This window comes from Microcaecilia unicolor, chromosome 4 (genome assembly GCF_901765095.1).
Source record: "Microcaecilia unicolor chromosome 4, aMicUni1.1, whole genome shotgun sequence".
NCBI classification, from domain to species: Eukaryota; Metazoa; Chordata; class Amphibia; order Gymnophiona; family Siphonopidae; genus Microcaecilia; species Microcaecilia unicolor.
The window spans coordinates 344,813,732-344,832,512 of record NC_044034.1 but is presented as its reverse complement, the minus strand read 5'-3'; the positions used below and the strand labels follow the sequence as shown (position 1 = coordinate 344,832,512).

The window sequence follows — 18,781 nt, the reverse complement described above, 5'->3', positions numbered from 1 at the left end:
AAATATAGGACAATCAAGCCATTGTGACATCACTGATGAGGTTGGCTCTTAGGCATTGGTGGAATTAGGCATTATGACATCACAATCTCAGCTCTGGTTAAATCACTGCTATATGTAATACTACTACTACTACTACTACTTAACATTTCTAGAGCGCTACTAGGGTTACGCAGCGCTGTACAGTTTAACAAAGAAGGACAGTCCCTGCTCGAAGGAGCTTACAATCTAAAGGACGAAATGTCAAGTTTGGGCAGTCTAGATTTCCTGAATAGAGGTATGGTGGTTAGGTGCCGAAGGCGACATTGAAGAGGTGGGCTTTGAGTAAGGATTTGAAGATGGGCAGGGAGGGGGCCTGGCGAATGGGCTCAGGGAGTTTATTCCAGGCATGGGGTGAGGTGAGGCAGAAAGGGCGGAGCCTGGAGTTGGCGGTGGTGGAGAAGGGTACTGAAAGCAGTGTACAGTGCTGCGTACATCTAGTAGCACTATAGAAGTGATAACATAGTAACATAGTAACATGTTACTGGCGAATGGGCTCAGGGAGTTTATTCCAGGCATGGGGTGAGGTGAGGCAGAAAGGGCGGAGCCTGGAGTTGGCGGTGGTGGAGAAGGATACTGAAAGCAGTGTACAGTGCTGCGTACATCTAGTAGCACTATAGAAGTGATAACATAATAACATAGTAACATAGTTACATAAGAAGTAGTAGTAGTAGATTGGTTACAGTTTGTATAGAACAGATTCTATACAAACTGTAACCAATCTACAGGTTACAATTTATATAGAGCAATGAGAGTCTGTAGTAGGTTTGTAGCAGTTTAAACAGGTTACAATTTACATAGAACAGTGAGAGTCTGAGGTAGATTTGTAACAGTTTGTATAGAGCAAGGCTTCAATTTATATTGACCGAAGAGATTAACTGATCTCATGATTATGACAGGTTTTATGTGTTTGTACTTGTTTCAGCTAAGCAAGTCAAGTGTTTGGGATGGATTGGGTGACGGAAGCTTACTTCAGTTTCTGTTCGTTGTCGCATTCTTGTATTGTTATTCGGTGGTCTGGTTGGTTAAGTTGGTTCGGTGGGGAGGAACTGTCTGAAAAGTGTTTCTGAAAGGAGCCTTTTGGGTCAGATCTGATTTGCACATAGGACCAGATTCTGTAAGTAGCATCTAAATACTAGACATATCCAATTAAAGCGCCTAGTGCTATTCTATATAAGGCTCATAAATTCCAATTATTGCCAATTAGTGATGATAATTAGTTGCTATCGGCTAATTATCATCACTGATTGGCAGCCCCCTGCCAATACAATCCCTGGTGGTCTAACAGTGGGGCCCCCCCCCTCCCTTCCTCCATGCACCCAGCTCCCTCATACCTTAAGAGGAGGGGGGACTAGCACTCCCTCTTTTTGGCACCACCTCAAAATGGGTGTGCCCTGCCTGGTGCATCCTGGGATGCACTGGGTGGAGCTTAACTTCCATATAAGAGAGAAAACTCGCTCCTCCATTCTAAGGTAGGAGGGGAGGGGTTTGGGGAGGAAGGAAGGGGGACCAGTGTTGCCAGGTGGGCGGTTTTACCGCCCAATTGGGCGGTTTTCCGCGACCCGCCGCGGGCAATTTTTGCCCGCGGCGGGTTGCGGTTTTTTGGGCTGGTTTTTGTGCTTCGGGCGGTTTTTTTAGGTGGCTTTTTCGGCCGCGGTGGGCGGGGTTAGTGACGTGGGAGGCGGGGTTAGTGACGTGGGAGGCGGGGTTAGTGACGTGGGAGGCGGGGTTAGAGACGTGGGAGGCGGGGTTAGTGACATAGGAGGCGGGGTTAGAGACGTGGGAGGCGGGGTTAGTGACGGGGAAGGCGGGGCCGATGACGGCGGGGGCGGGGTTGATGACGGCGGGGGTGGGGGGTGATGACGCGGGGGCGGGGGTGTCAGGGGCGGGGTTTGAGTTTGGGCGGGTTTTGGGCTGGATTTTGGGCTCCTTTAGGCTGGAAAAATATTTTCCACCTGGCAACCCTGAGGGGGACCCCACCACTAGACCACTAGGGCTAGCATTGGGAGGGGGTCTGTCAAGGCTCCCACTGGATCACCAGGGTATTTTTGATGTTTGCGGGGGCACTTTGTGTTTGAGGGGTGACTGCTAGGCCTTGTGTTTTGCAGGGGTGTTACATGCTAGGAGGTGAGAGGTCTGTGTTTAGGGATGGTGGGAGGATCTCTGGGGTCCACTGGACCACCAGGGCTAAGGTTTGCCGGTCTCTCCCACTCCTCCCACTTGCTCAGCAAACCGTAATGCCAGCCAACTGACATAGGGTTTGCCACGGGAGCAGCACCCCTGTTTGGTTCACTGCCCACTGATCATCTGGGAGGAATGTGGGAGACCCTGATATGCATGCAATTAATGGTCAGAGCCGGTGAGCTCGTTTCACACGCTCGCCGGCTCTGATCATGGGGCAGGGCAAATGTGAGTGCTAGTCCTGCGCCACTGGCCTCTAGCACCCACTTTTGCTTCTGATCATTTGGCTCAATTTAATGCACACTAGTCACCTTGCCTTACATGGAACCCAGGGGGAATCCTACAAATGGTGCTGAAAAATAAGTAGAGAAAAAAAATCAGCGCTAATCGCTGTCCCGAGAGTGCAAAAAAGAAAAACCCAAAGTAGGAATGAATGGAGAACTGAGAAAGTCAAACAATAGGCTTGGAGGCAGTGGCGTAGCAAGGGCGGGGCAGTGGGGCCGGTCCGCCCCGGGTGTCACCTCAAGGGGGGTGCTCCCAAAGCCCTCTTCTTCCTGCCACCTCCCGCACCCTACTACCTTTACAAAAGAAATCTCAGAAGCCGAGGCGCAGCGCCTCGCGTCTGCATGTAAAAGCAGTGTGGATCGTCTCTTCGGGCCTTCCCTCACTGTCTGTCCCGCCCTCCGCTGACGCAACTTCCTATTTCCGCAAGGGCAGGACAGACAGAGTGAGTGAGGGATCTACACTGCTTTTACACGCAGATGCGAGGCGCTGCGCCTCGGCTTCTGAGATTTCTTTTGTAAAGGTAGTAGGGTGTGGGAGCTGGCAGGAAGAAGAGGACTTCGGACGGAGCTGAGGGTAGGCACTGGGTCGGGGGGGGAGACTCAGATGGGAGAAGGGGGAAGATGGGAGAAGGGGCGTGGAGCCTCCCAACAGTTAAAATGCACTCGGGGGGGGGGGGGTGCAACGGCGAACCGCCCCGGGTGGCAGCCACCCTTGCTACTCCACTGCTTAGAGGTTAAGAGGAAATAGGCTTAGGAGGAATCTAAGGAAATACTCTTTCAGGGAAAGGGTGGTGGATGCATGGAATGGCCTCCTGGTGGAGGTCCTGGAAACAAGGACTGTGTTAGAATTTAAGAAAGCATGGGACGACCCCCTGGGATCTCTTAGGAAAAGGAGGAGTTAGGGATTAGTGAGGATGGGCAGACTGGATGGGCCATTTGGCCCTTATGTTTCTGTTTCTAATAGGGGCCCTGGTATTTTGCTGAAACCAATAGCAAATGCTTCTACCTTCAGTATCCAGAGAGATTTCAATGGTTCTTAACTCCCAGGGCCAGGAAGGTGCTGCTCACCAGCAGCTCAGTGAATGCTCACACTGCAACCTAATTTGCAATACAAATGGCTTTATCCTGATAAGGGTTTCCTTTGAAACTTACTACCAGACTTCCTTTATTTTTGGTTCATTGGAGTGCCATTGTGTGTCAGCACATCAGGTAACTGTTTCCTGGAGTCAGGTATTTGCACATTAATGAGGCCTTTCTTATGGTGCTGTCTGATGACGGGCCCTTCATTTTCTTAATGGCAAAGAATAGACAAGAGAACAGTTTGTCTTTTCAACAAGAGCCTTTCAGTAGGGTAAGCACAGCTCTGTTATATTTCTTAAACTAGGGTGTGGCTGGGTGGTAGTGCTGTACCCTGCTATGTGAACAGACCTGGATTTGATTCTCTGGTCAGGTCATTCTCTCCTTTGGTCGGACAGGTCTGGGGAATGCCGAGGAAGAGGGTACCTCAACTATTGCTCCACAGTGACACCTAGTGAGCAGACTCAAGTTCCAGGTTAGTTCATCTTGCACAGGGTTTCCATCTGAGGACTGCCGCTGCTAGGGCTGGGCTGAACTGTGAGGGGTATTCAAAACATGAAGCCCCCTTCCCCCCTTCCACCACACACACACACACACACACACACACACACACACACACACACACACACACACACACACACACACACACACACACACACACACACACACACACACACACACACACACACACACACACACACACACACACACGCATTCTGGATAATTGTGAATGAAGGCTGAAGGCATCATAGCTCAGTAAAGGCTGGTTCTAACTGAACTGAAGCCCCAAAGAACAGAAGCCAGAAATATTGTACAAATGTTCCACACTGCAATTGTCTTTCTGTGAAAGGTTGTGTGTGTCCCTTTCTGAGGAAATCCATATGGTGGTACATCAGTTTCTACAGCACAGGTTTCTTTCCATTTTGCCATTTCCCATAGATAAAACCCTGGGAGAAAACCTTTGCAATGTAAGCTGTACAGTCCTGCCCAGCACAGTGTATACACTTGCAGTGATGTATTTCTATATAATATAAGTATTTTGAGACAGATGTTTTAAGTCTGAACAAATTTCTTCTGAACCTCTTTTAATGTTAATTCAGATAGTCTGGGGATAGAATCGACCAGTTTCTCATTTTCTTCCAAAGTATATCAATTTAGATATTCACTATTAGACACCACTCTATGAGTAACATGATCTAAAAGGACCTCTTTTAATGTTAAACAGTTTTATTTAAAAATGAGCAGAGCAGGGGCCCAGTTACCAGTCCTGTTTTACTTCCCTTGCTTTCAATGGAAATAAAGCCCGGACTGGCTCAATCTATCCTCCATGACCTGGAACCATCTGGTATCCCACCTCCACCTGCCCATGCCTGGAAATATACAAGAATACCGTGAGAAAGCCAGGCTCGGTTCCCCACTATCCTCTTAAGTCCAGCTTTTCTATAGGAAAGTAGATTAAACAAGAAATTCCTCCCAGAAGGAAAGGCGCCTGCTTTTCGGGACGTATTTATCCACCCTCACACACAAAAGCAGATCTGTCACTCAGAGTCACTGGCCCCTGCTAATTCTATAAACTCGTGTGCATAATTTTAAGCTTTGCATGCAAAGTTGCGTGGGCAAGTTTTAGAATACTGTCAGTTGCACTTATAACGTAATATGATAATTAAATGCTAATTGGCATTAACTACCAATTATTAACTCTAATTGGTGTTACTTGGTACTAACTGGCACTAATTAGCAGCTATAAGCACTGTTCCCTCTAAGCTGACCGGGAGTCCTCTGCTTATAGTCCTGCCAGTGGGTGGCGCTGTTTCACTATCACTTTGTCAATAATGGGCAGGCAAGTTCTGCAGGGCTCCAGGGAACCTGTCTGTCCCTAGAGATTGAAACATGGAAACAAAGCAGATCAGTGGAAGATATAAACAAAACTTTATTGAAGAAATACAAACCAATACAATGCCCAACACAGGCTGTGTTTCGCCCACAAGGGGCTGCTTCAGGGGCTACGTAGTGTGTATGAAGATCTTCTCCACCAAAAAAATCAATATGTGTGTTTGAAAGTATGCTGCCATCTCCTGGAGAACGTATTGATAGATGTATAGTCACTGTGCTGTTTTTTTAATCTGCTATGGTGCGTTATCCAAAATGATTTGTTTGGTGGAGAGGATCTTTATATATACTACCAGAGCTGCCAAGGGGTCACAATGTTTGAGAGGAAGATTTTAGTACATGCCCCCAGCCCGCCTCACTCTGCCTTGGCTACACCCACTCTACCTCACGGCTCTGCCCCCTGGCACATGTTAAGACCATGGCCATTCCAGAAAATATTTTATTTACACCAGTGACAGCAGGGATGGGTAAGAGGGAGTGTTTCAGTTCACTCTATTACACCCCCTATCCAGCATTTATTCCCCCCCAGGGACATAACGCAAGGGGACCTTGGCCCCCTCACTTTGAGCTTAAGCCCACTCCAAAATTGAATCACTGGTGGACCTGTCCAAGCCCCGCTAGTTGAAGAGGTCCACTGCATGAGCCTCCTACCGTGCTTCAGCTGCCAATGCCAGCCCTCCCGCATAGTCTCAGTTCAGGCACTTAAAAATGGAAAATAAAATTATACCTTTTTATTGTACTAGCCTAATACCTTTTTCAATTAGCTTTCAGAGGCCAAAACCGCCTGCCTCTGGTCAGGTCAGGGCAGTATACTGTTCTGGTATCTTCTCCTAACCTGAGGAAGGAAGTGTTGGTCTCTGAAAGCTAATCAAAAATGTGTTAAAATTAGTCCAATGTAAAAGGATCACCTTATTTTCTATTTTGTGTTTTATTTGCATTTGTTAACCATTATTAACACAGCTACCACATTACTTTATCCTAAATTAAAAATAAATGTGTTTTCTGTACATTTGCTGTCTGGCCATTTTCTTTTTCTAAATGTGTTGGTCCCGGTCTCTTGATTGTGCTTTCCTTCATCTTCTCTTAACTCTCTTGCCAGGGTTTTCTGTCCATTTGTCATTTTTCTCTCTCCTTTTTCTTTGTTTCTTCAATTTATTTTTCTGCCTCTCTCTGTCCAGATTTAATTCATTCTTACTATCCTGTCTTTACTTTCCCTCTACTTCATCTACCTAAGGCTTTTCAAGTTTTCCTCACCCTTATTCTCCCCATGCCCCTTCCTGTTATTCTCCAGTCTTTCACTAATTCTATCCTCTCCCCCTTTCCATCAAGCAGCTCCTCTCTTTCTTTCTCTTCTTACCCTTCCATCCAGCATCTCCCCTCTTTCTCTCCCCATCCTTCCAGTGTCTCCCCCTCTTACTCTCTGCATCCTTCTATCCAGTGTTTCCTCTTTCTTTCCCTATCCTTCCATCTAGCATCTTTCCTGTTTCTCTCCTACCCTTCCATTCAGTGTCTTCCCTCTTTCCCTCCCCATCCTTCCATCCATCTGCCCTCTCTCGCAATCCTTCCATCCAGCGTCTCCCTCTCTCTACCCTTTTCCATTCAGCATGGAATGGAACTTTAGGTGAGCTTTCGTGAATCACCCCCCTAGGCAGTGGCACTTTGAGACATTCCAACTTTTACCTCTTAGCAAGAGGAGTGTGTTCCAAAAGTTTGTTCATTTGCTTTTTCATGCGGCTGTATGCGGTATCTTCCATCTTAAGCAGAGGAGTGTGTTCCAATGTGGTATATATCATTCAGTGTAAAAAATGTAACGAAGGATGCTATATTGGAGAAACAGGCCAGATGCTTAAGACAATACTGGTGCCAGTAGGGTTCCCACGCCTGTTGGTCAACATTTTACAGGACTAGGACACTGTACCAGTGACTTCACAGTGAGAATCCTGAAAGGTAACTTTAAAACCATACAAGAACGTAAGACCTTTGAAGTCAGAATGATTGAATATTTTAACACCCAACAGAAAGGACTTAACAAGGACCTGGGGTCCCTAGCCCATTATAAATCATAAAGCTGTATGTCTCTGTTGATCACCCCTCACCTATCCACACCCATCCTGTTAGAATATCAATGATATGCTTTGATGTCCCCATGCATACTTCCTACCCACCCCCATCCTCCCACCCTGTCAGACTGTCATAGTAATGCTTGAATGTTTTCACTTATATACACTGTCAGCTAGCACATTTGCTTATTTCCGATCTGACGAAGAAGGGCAACCTTCGAAAGCTAATCAAGAAATGTATTAAGTTATGTCCAATAAAAAAGGTATCATCTTATTTTCTTTTCCATGTTTTATTTTGTTTGATTTCTATTGATAACCTCTTAGCAAGTAATCTGGCTATGTATGAAAAGAAACGAGGAGGATATCAAATGGTCTTTATTTAAAAAAAACTGTTAAAAGATGACCCAACACGGCCGTGTTTCAGCCCAAGGGGCCTGCCTCAGAGGTCTGGTGAATCTCTGATGTTGTGGTAAGATGCTTAATGATGAGATTCTTGACAAAATCCTGGCTGTAAAATCTTTGTGATGTCCACAATGGGACAGGAGCACTAAGAAAAAAAAGCCATCCAGCCGTCCAACCAGTCTCATCATTAAGCAGCTTGCCACAACATCAGAGAATCACCAGACCCCTGAGGCAGGCCGTGTTGGGTCATCTTTTAGCAGTTTTTTAATAAAGATCGTTTGATATCCTCCTCGCATCCACCTCACTGTTTTGTTTGTTGTTCACATTTACGTGAGGTTTGCTCCTCCTCTTTGCTGTCTCTTCTCTGTGTGTAAACTGAACCATAGTCATTATTTGCAATATTTGTTTTCCAGGATCCACCTGATTTAGACTGTCGCCAATCCTTCCTTATTTCAAGGTGGTTAGAGTATCATAAAATTTCTTGTTTCTCTCCAGTTCTGTATTCACCTCCATGGAATTCAATGATATCATAATCTTAAATATCTCTTGTAAGAACTTTTACATAAGAACATAAGTGTTGCTATACTAGGACAGACCGAAGGTCCATCAAGCCCAGTATCCTGTTTCTAACAGTGGCCAAGCCAGGTCACAAGTACCTGGTAAGATCTCAAAACAGTACAACAAACTTTATGCTGCTTATCCTAGAAATAAGCAGTGGATTTTCCCAAGCCCATCTTAATTATGGCTTATAGACTTCTAGGAAATTATCCAAGGTTTTTTTTTTTTTTTTAAACCCTGCTAAGCTAACTGCTTTTACCATATTCTCTGGCAACAAATTCCAGTGGTTAATTGCACGCTGAGTGAAGAAATGTTTTCTCTGATTTGTTTTACATTTACTACTTAATAGCTTCAATGTGTGCACACTAGTCCTAGTATTTTTGGAAAGAATAAACAAGCAATTCATGTCTACCTGTTCCACTTCATTCAGTATTTTATAGACCTCTATCATACCTCCCCCCAGTCGTCTCTTCTCCAAGCTGAAGAGCCCTAGCCTCTTTAGTCTTTCCTCATAGGGAAACCATCCCATCCCCTTCAACATGTTACCCAAGATCTTCTACTATTATTAAATGTACACTTTCTTTATAATTCTCATCTATTTCTTAAATTTGTATTACTATGTTTGCTTGTTAAATAATACCATGTTCTATCATTATCATATTACCCAAAATTCTTCTGCTATTACTAAATGTATACTTTCTCATGTATTCTCATTATTCATGATGTATTGTAAGCCACATTGAGCCCGCAAAGAGGTGGGAAAATGTGGGATACAAATGCAACAAATAAATTAATAAACAATTTTGTCGCCTTTCTCTGTACCTTTTCTAATTCCACTATATCTTTTTTGAGATACTGTGACCAGAATTGCATACAGTATTTGAGGTGCCGTCGCACCATGGAGTGATACAAAGGCATTATAACATTCTCATTTTCGTTTTCCATTCCATTCCTAATAATTTGTAACATTCTATTTGCTTTCTTAGCTGCTGCTGCACACTGAGCAGAGGGTTTCAACGTATCATCAACAATGACACCTAGATCCTTTTCCCGGGCGGTGACTCCTAATGTAGAATGTTGCATCATGTAGCTATACTTTGAGTTCCTCTTTCCTATATGCATCACTTTTCACTTGCTCATATCCATAGAGGCCAACAATGTCACGATTTCAAAGCAGGGGCGTAGCCAGATGGCCAATTTTGGGTGGGCCTGAGCCCAAGGTGGGTGGGCATGGAATTCACCCCCCTCATCCTTCACAAATCCCAAATATTAAATTCTTGAGCTGGCGGGGATCCCCAAACCCTGTCAGCTGAAGATTTCCTCCTCCTCGAGCAGCCAGCAGCACTTGCCTCAAACTGATGCTGCAGCCAGCAGGCCGTGCATGCTGAGTGCTTTTGCATGTGCGAAAACTGATCATGTGCAGATGAGCCAGTCTCAGTGTCAGCTCAAGGCAAGTGCTGCTGGCTGACATTTATTTTTTTTTAGTTTTTGTTACATTTGTACCCCGCGCTTTCCCACTCATGGCAGGCTCAATGCGGCTTACATGGGGCAATGGAGGGTTAAGTGACTTGCCCAGAGTCACAAGGAGCTGCCTGTGCCTGAAGTGGGACTCGAACTCAGTTCCCCAGGACCAAAGTCCACCACCCTAACCACTAGGCCACTCCTCCACTGTTGCTACTATTTCAGATTCTACATGGAATGTTGCTATTCCACTAGCAACATTCCATGTAGAAGTCGGCCCTTGCAGATCACCAATGTGGCCATGCAGGCTTCTGCTTCTGTGAGTCTGACGTCCTGCACGTACGTGCAGGACATCAGACTCACAGAAACAGAAGCCTGCGCAGCCTTCCACATGGAATGTTGCTAGTGGGATAGCAACATTCCATGTAGAATCTCAATAGTAGCAACATTCCATCTAGAATCTTCATTGGTATCTATTTTCTTTTTGTTACATTTGTACCCCGCGCTTTCCCACTCATGGCAGGCTCAATGTGGCTTACATGGGGCAATGGAGGGTTAAGTGACTTGCCCAGAGTCACAAGAAGCTGCCTGTGCCTGAAGTGGGAATTGAACTCAGTCCCTCAGTTCCCCAGGACCAAAGTCCACCACCCTAACCACTAGGCCACTATTTGCTACTATTTGAGATTCTACATGGAATGTTGCTATTCCACCAATGTGGCCGCACAGGCTTCTGCTTCTGTGAGTCTGACATCCTGCACGTACGTGCAGGACGTCAGACTCACAGAAACAGAAGCCTGAGCTGCCTTCCACATGGAATGTTGCTAGTGGGATAGCAGCATTCCATGTAGAATCTCCAATAGTAGCAACATTCCATCTTGAATCTTCATTGGTATCTATTTTCTTTTTGTTACATTTGTACCCCGCGCTTTCCCACTCATGGCAGGCTCAATGCGGCTTACATGGGGCAATGGAGGGTTAAGTGACTTGCCCAGAGTGCTGCTGCCCAAGGAGAGAAAATCTTCAGCTGGTAAGGTTTGGGGATCCCCACCAACCACAGCCAGAGGCACAATTTTGGGTGGGCCTGAGTCCAAAGTGGGTGGGCCCCGGCCCACCCGTGGCTACACCACTGTTTCAAAGTAGCTCTTCTCTATATCATGTCACCCTCTAGACAGTGCAGTTTCCAAAACCTTTTCTATGAGGCGTGAGCTCTTTGAAAGTTGCTCACCCAGAAGCGTAGCCAGGTTGAGGGGGTGGAGGGAGCAGAAAGCAGACTGCCAACTGCGCCGACAGATCGTGTCAAAAAGAGGTGCCGGCGGAAGTCCATTTGGGGGAGTGGCCGCTCCCCTGGCAACTCACCTAGCTACACCTCTGCGCTCACCTCAGATGAGGGTACAATTGCCTGTGGTGCTAGTACGGGGAGGTGTTCTTGGGGTGACGTTGGGACACGGTTGGAAATACACGCGTACTTTTCAACTTTCTTGCACTACTTTCACTTTGGCATGAAGTTCGCAAGTAAAAACTACCAATGAACTTTACAGATATGTGGGCAATATACGAATCTTGCCCTCTAAGCATCTTTTCTCTATATCGTTCACATCCATGAAAAACATTTGCGTCTTTAGCCTTTTACCTCGAATGTTGACATGGGTTTCCTCTTCCTTTTCTTTCAAAGAAATAAGAGATCCCCACCCACATGTGGTAATAGCTGTGCGCACACTTGGTTAGAGTAGAGACGTTTGCAGGATCTCTGAGTTAAAGAGGCATGACTGCTCGAACTGCTGTCAGGGTAATTTTCATGACAACAACAACAACAGTCTGGTGCCACCATGAAATTCGTTGCATGTAAAGAACTGAAAATTCGATTAAAGTTTATGTCTCAACTTTTTATTCATGACAGAATAACAAGACAGGGGTGGGAACCAAAGAGCAAAATGTCTTCTCCCACTGGCAGAATTTCAAATTATGGGTCCCCAAGCGACACCTTTGGAAAGGGCCCCAAAATGTGAAGAATTGGGAACAGCTGCCCGCGAGTCCACTTTTCTCCTGGAGCCCCCTGCACTGCAGAATTTCTGCCACTGATTTCTCTCAAGTGCCACGTAGTTGTAGGAGACATTGAACTAAATGTGTACGTATGAGACAGGGGTTAATGCAGTCTTGGTGGTTCTTTGGTTCTGGGACCCAAGTGAGAGAGTAGTATGTATTTTAGCAGTAGTAGCAGGCTGGTGCTAGGTAGGCCCGAATGGGCCTATGGTGATGGCTAGGGGGATTGGGTGCGGGGTATTGCTGTTATGGAGGGGGGAAGGAAGGATCAGATGGGGGGGGATCATTGGGGGGAGGGTTTAGAAGGAGGATTGGAATGGCTGGGAAACATTTAAAATTTATGTGGGTCCCAGATGATCCCTCATCTTCTTCCCTCCATCCTTTACCATTTCCCTCCCATTCTCCTTCCCTTTCACCTATCATATCCTTGTCTACCTTCCCTATTCTAGTTCATTACGTTCTTTTCACATGTCCTTTGTAATGCCTTTCATAATGTAAGTAGTTATGATCATCACAATTTATAATACTGTTCCTACAGTCCTTGTTTTTACCGTATTCTTAAGTACATATAAGTAATGCCATACTGGGAAAAGACCAAGGGTCCATCGAGCCCAGCATCTTGTCCACGACAGCGGCCAATCCAGGCCAAGGGCACCTGGCAAGCTTCTCAAACGTACAAACATTCTATACATGTTATTCCTGGAATTTTGGATTTTTCCAAGTCCGTTTAGTAGCGGTTTATGGACTTGTCCTTTAGGAAACCGTCCAACCCCTTTTTAAACTCTGCTAAGCTAACCGCCTTCACCACATTTTCTGGCAATGAATTCCACAGTTTAATTACACGTTGGGTGAAGAAAAATTTTCTCCGATTTGTTTTAAATGTACTACACTGTAGTTTCATCGCATGCCCCCTAGTCCTAGTATTTTTGGAAAGCGTGAACAGACGCTTCACATCCACCTGTTCCACTCCACTCATTATTTTATATACCTCTATCATGTCTCCCCTCAGCCGTCTCTTCTCCAAGCTGAATAGCCCTAGCCTCCTTAGAGCTACCATGTAAGATGCTTTATTTTACTATGTAAGCCGCACTGGACCTGCTGTATGTGGGAAAGAGCGGGGTACAAATATAATCAAACACATAAACGGCGAGTGACCGTACTCACTCGCAAATGCGCAGTAGAGACTTCCCTCTCTGCCCTGCCCCCGCTTCAATACGTGATGATGGGGGCGGGACAGAGAGGGAAGTCTCTACTGGCATGCTGCAGACGTCAGAACCGCTCCCCCTCCCCCCTCCCCCGGAGTCGCCGCCGCCCGTCCATCTGGCCCGAGCACTGTGAACTTACATCAGCACGCAGCAGCAGGCTTCCTTCTCTGCCTTTGTCCCGCCCTCGCCGACGTAACGTCACACGAGGGCAGGACACAGGCAGAGAAGGAAGCCCGCCCCGACGGCAGCTTTGCTGATGTGCCTGCTGCTGTGTGCTGATGTAAGTTTACAGTGCTGCTCGGGCCGGGTGGAGGGGGGCGGCGGCAGCGACTCCGGGGGGGGGGGGCTCGGAACCCCCTCCATTCCAAAACGGCTAGTAAATAAATAAATGAGCTTCAGATGGATGTTCAGTGTTGATGCCTGCACATGGCCTAGTGCTGAATGTCCAGGGCTAATTTAGCCACTGATGGTCAGCATTTTAAAAAACACTGACCGCTGCTGGCTGAACATTAGCCAGAATAATTTTTGATTCCCCTCTTTAATAAGCCTTGAAACTCATTCCCAGAAGATATAGTAAATGTAAGTAGCTTACCTTGGTTGAAAAAAGATTTTGAAAAATTGTTGGAGGTTAAAAAAAAATAGAAACAGAAACATTAAGGCAAAAAAAAAGACCTTATGGACTATCCAGTCTGCCCACTCATGTCATCTACTCTCCTTATCCAGAGCATTTTTTCAAGCGAAAAAGGTGCTGTTACTCAAATGCCAGGCCACCCTTCAGGGTTGGGGTGATCACTGAGGGACCCACCCCACAATAGCCAGGCCCCCTGCAACCTGTCACAGAATCTATGACAAGGCAGAATTGGTGTATAGAGCCTGAGCTCTTTTATTAAAACTTGGGAACCATGGGTTGATTTTAGAAGACAACGTAAAAGTGCCAGTACTCAGTACCCCCAAGTAGCCCCTCAAAAAAAGCCCTGTCCTTATCACTCCCTTAAAGATCCTATGTACTTGTCCCAAGCTCTCTTGAATTCAGATACTGTTTTTGTCTCCACCACTTCCACCAGGAGGCCGTTCCATGAATTCACCACCCTTTCTGTGAAGAAGTATTTTCTCAGGTTACTTCTGAGTCTATCCCTTTTCACCTTCATCCTACACTCCCTCAGTCCAGAGCTTCCTTTCAGTTGAAAAGACTGTGCATTTATACCACGGAGGTATTGAAACGTCTCTTTCACATCTCCCCTCTCCCGTCTTTCTTCCAAAGTATACATATTGAGATTTTTGTCTATCCCCATATGCTTTATGATGAAGACCACTGACCATTTTAATAGCCACCCTGTTATAAAGGAAGACCCAAGGAAAGCCACTGTTTATCCATGAGGGTTAGGTGGTACAGAATCTTGCTACTTTTGGGGATTCTGCCTAGTACCTGTGACCTGGATTGCCACTTAGCAGCAGGATACTGGGCTAGACGGACCCTTAGTCTGACCCAGTATGGCACTTATTATGTTCTTATTGTGGCTCATGAGTGAACTGCTGCAGAGAGTCGCTAGTTTGGCTGGTATGGGGGATGAGGGAAATTATGATCATCAGCAAAGAGGGAGCCTGGTGCATGGTTCCTGACCTCAGGAATATTACAGCAATGGCCAAACCGAGAGAGGGGGGAGGACTTCTATTAATAAAGAGTGGAAAATCCATGTGTTGAGGCAAATGAAAGATCGGGATCTCAGGACCCCAGGACTAGAACCAATTGAGTTGGAACAAAAAGAATTATCAGGTTAAAAAAAAATTCTAGTTGAGAAAGTTCCACTAAGAGAGGTTCTGACATTGTTTCAGGCTCTCTCTCTCTCTCTCTCGTTCTCTCTCTCTCTCCCCCCTCCCTCCCTCTGTTGCTTCCTAATGCAACTCCCTTCCTACAAGGTCTGCTAGCCAAATGATGTTGCATGTCTATGTGTCAAACGGCCCAGCTCTATCACCCATCTGCCGGCCAGATATGTTGTCCAGAGAGGTGTGCTGCCTGCCTGGTGCCAAGATTCGTGATATTGTGGAAAGATTGCCTAGACTCATCAAGCCTACGGACCACGCTGCTATGCTACTCATCCATGTTGGCACAAATGATACAGCTAAATATCCTACTGAACATATCATATGAGACTTCGTGGCTTTGGGTCAGAGGGTGAAGCATCTAGGTGCACAGGCGGTGTTCCCATCGATCCTCCCTGTCGAAGGTAAAGGTCGAATGAGAGAAGCTCGCATCTTGGTGATAAATGCATGGCTGCGTGGTTGGCGCCGACGAGAGTGCTTTGGTTTCGTAGACCATGGGATGGTTTTCCAAGAGGTACTGAGCGGTGATGGTGTCCATCTGTCAAGGAAGGGAAGGAGTGTCTTCAGCAACAGGCTGGCTAAAGTACTAAAAAGAGGGCTTTAAACTAAAATTGATGGGGATGGGTATAAAAGGCCACGAAGCCATAATTAACCCCAAGGAAGGTAGGATATCTAATGCCTCTATAGAAGAAAATAAAAAGAGTAAAATTTGGAGAGCCTTGTATACCAATGCCCGTAGCATGGGAAACAAACTTCTAGATCTTGAGGCTACAATGATGGAAACGGACTTGGATTTAGAGGTGGTCACGAAGACGTGGTTCACGGAGAACCATGACTGGGATGTTGCTATACCTGGCTATAATCTATTCAGGAAGGACAGAGTAGGAAAAAAGGGTGGAGGTGTGGCATTATATGCTAAGAATGATATCCAAGTGACAGAACTGCAGGACATGTGGGGTATGGAAGAAGTGCTGTGGGTTAAACTGGAAAGAGGGAAAGGAAAATGTATCTATATCGGAGTGATGTACAGACCACCCTCACAGTTGGAGGAAATGGACAGGGACTTAATTGAAGACATCCGCAAGATAGCTAGGAAAGGGGAAGTACTACTGATAGGTGACTTCAATATACCGGATGTTTATTGGGGTGTCCCAGCTGCGGGGTCGTCTAGAAGCAAAGAGATCTTAGATTCCCTACAGGAAGAATTGTTCCAGCAGTGGGTAACGGAACCGACATGGGATGGAGCTGTTCTGGATCTGGTGCTTACGAATGGAGAGTACGTTTCTGACGTCAAGGTGGCAGACCATTTGGCATCTAGTGATCATTGTATGGTATGGTTCAATATTAAAACAGAAGAGAGGACTCATTCGAGATTGAAGGTCCTGGATTTCAATGGAACTAACTTTGCTAAGATGGGGGAATTTCTCAAGGAACAGTTAGCAGGATGGGAACAGCTGAAGGATGTAGAACAGCAATGGACAAGACTGAAAGGAGCTATATTAAAGGCAACTAAACTTTATGTTAGAAAATTACATAAAAGTAAGAGGAAAAGAAGGCCTCTCTGGTACTCAAATGTAGTAGCTGAAAAGATAAGGGTAAGGAGGCTAGCCTTTGCACGTTATAAGACAACTCAGAAAGATGAAGACAGGAGAGAATACCTAAGTAAGTGAAGAGAAGCTGGAAAAGCTATCAGGAAAGCGAAGCGGCAAATGGAGGAAAAGATAGCTAATACGGTAAAATTGGGGGATCATTTTTCAGACATGTAAGTGACAAGAGGAAGTTCCATAATAGCATTGTGAGGCTCAAAGCCGAGGGAGAGAAATATGTGGAAGATGACAAGGATAAAGCTGAACTGCTTAGCAATTATTTTAGCTCTGTGTTCATGAATGAAAGACCGAGGGTAGGGCTGCAGAAAACAAAGGCTAAAGGGGATGGATGTATGGTAGACCGTTTATGGAGGACTGTGTTTGTGAGGAGCTTGCCAAACTAAAAATAGACAGAGCGATGGGGCCTGATGGGATACACCCGAGGGTGCTTAAGGAACTCGGAGAAGTTCTGTCAGCTCCGCTGATGGACCTCTTCAATACTTCCTTAGAAACTGGAGTGGTCCCGGTGGACTGGAGAAGGGCGGATGTGGTTCCTTTGCACAAGAGTGGAAGTAAGGAGGAGGTTGGGAATTACAGACCTGTCAGTCTGACCTCAGTGGTGAGTAAGCTAATGGAAACGCTTCTAAAGAGGAGGATTGTGAGATTTCATGAACTAAATGGAATGCGGGACCCGAGGTAGCATGGCTTCAATAGTGGCAGGTCGTGTCAGACGAATCTGACTGTCTTCTCCGACTGGGTGACCAAACAGTTGGATGTGGGAGGGGGGGCTTGATGTGGTATACTTGGATTTCAGCAAAGCCCTTGACACGGTTCCGCACAGGCGACTGATAAATAAATTGAGTGCCCTTGGTATGGGACCTAGAATAACTGATTGGGTTAAAAATTGGTTGAATGGTAGGAGACAGAGGGTAGTTGTAAATGGAGCTTGCTCTGAAGAAAAAGATGTCGTCAGTGGAGTACCGCAGGGATCGGTCCTAGGGCCGGCTCTTTTTAATGTCTTTGTGAGCGATATTGCGGAAGGGCTGTCTGGTAAGGTTTGACTCTTTGCGGATGATACTAAACTCTGCAACAGGGTGGACACCCTGGAGGGTGTGAATGACATGAGGAAGGACCTAGGGAAGCTGGAGGAATGGACCGATATTTGGCAACTAAGGTTTAATCCCAAAAAATGCAGGGTAATGCACTTGGGTCGCAAAAATCCGAGGACACAGTACAGTATAGGGGGTGAAGTGCTTCAGTGTACGAAGGAAGAGCGGGACTTGGGGGTGATTATGTCTGATGACCTTAAAGCTTCCAAACAGGTAGAAAAGCGATGGTCAAAGCCAGAAGGATGCTTGGGTGCATAAAGAGAGGCATGACCAGCAGGAAAAAGGAGGTCATAGTGCCATTGTATAAGTCTCTAGTGAGGCCCCATTTGGAGGACTGCATGCAGTTCTGGAGACCTCACCTATGGAAAGATATAAACAGGATAGAATCTGTCCAGAGGGCAGCTACAAAATTAGTAAGCGGTCTTGAAAAAAAAAATTATATGGACAGGCTTATGAACCTCAACATGTATACGCTGGAAGAGAGGAGGGAGAGAGGAGACATGATAGAAACGTTTAAATATCTCAAGGGCATTTCTGTATAGGAAGAGAGCCTTTTTCAAATGAAGGCGAGCTCTGGAATGAGGGGGCATACAACAAAGTTAAGAGGGAATAGGCTTAGGAGTAACCTAAGGAAGTATTATTTCACAGAAAGGGTGGTGGAGTCAAGGACTGTTCCAGAATTTAAAAAGGCATGGGATAAGCATGTGGGATCGCTTAGGAACAGGAAGAATTAAGGGTTATAGAGGATGGGCAGACTGAATGGGTCACATGGCCTTTATCTGTCATCATGTTTCTATGTTTCTATCACCACTGTTGGGAATGTGGATGCAGCAGAACCAGGACATGAAACATTCAGTTATTTTTCTTTTGGAGGAAGAACACCTGAAAAGTGGTGGCACAGTGTCTGTCACATTACATAGAGGTATCTTCTCTACAATGGCGCTGGCTCCTATTATATACAGTGACATGGGAGTTTTTCCAATTTTGCCGTGACAATTTTTCCAGTGTTCCCACACTGAAATTTCTAAGAGCACAGCGACGGAGGCCATTCTCTGAGGTGGATGTGTGAGA

At 45.9% G+C, this 18,781-nt stretch overlaps 1 protein-coding gene across 3 annotated transcripts in view; it reads left to right on the top strand.

Annotated features, from left to right (window-relative positions):
• The window catches only part of RUNX1 (RUNX family transcription factor 1), a 272,687-nt gene that overhangs the window by 46,145 nt on the left and 207,761 nt on the right, over nt 1-18,781 (top strand). The window contains exon 2 of one of the 3 annotated variants that reach the window (XM_030202190.1): nt 3,977-4,053. The exons of the other annotated variants lie outside the window; for them this stretch is intronic. The gene's annotated coding sequence lies outside the window, so the exon portion shown is untranslated. The remainder of the gene's footprint in view (nt 1-3,976; nt 4,054-18,781) is intronic. 3 annotated transcript variants of the gene reach the window in all.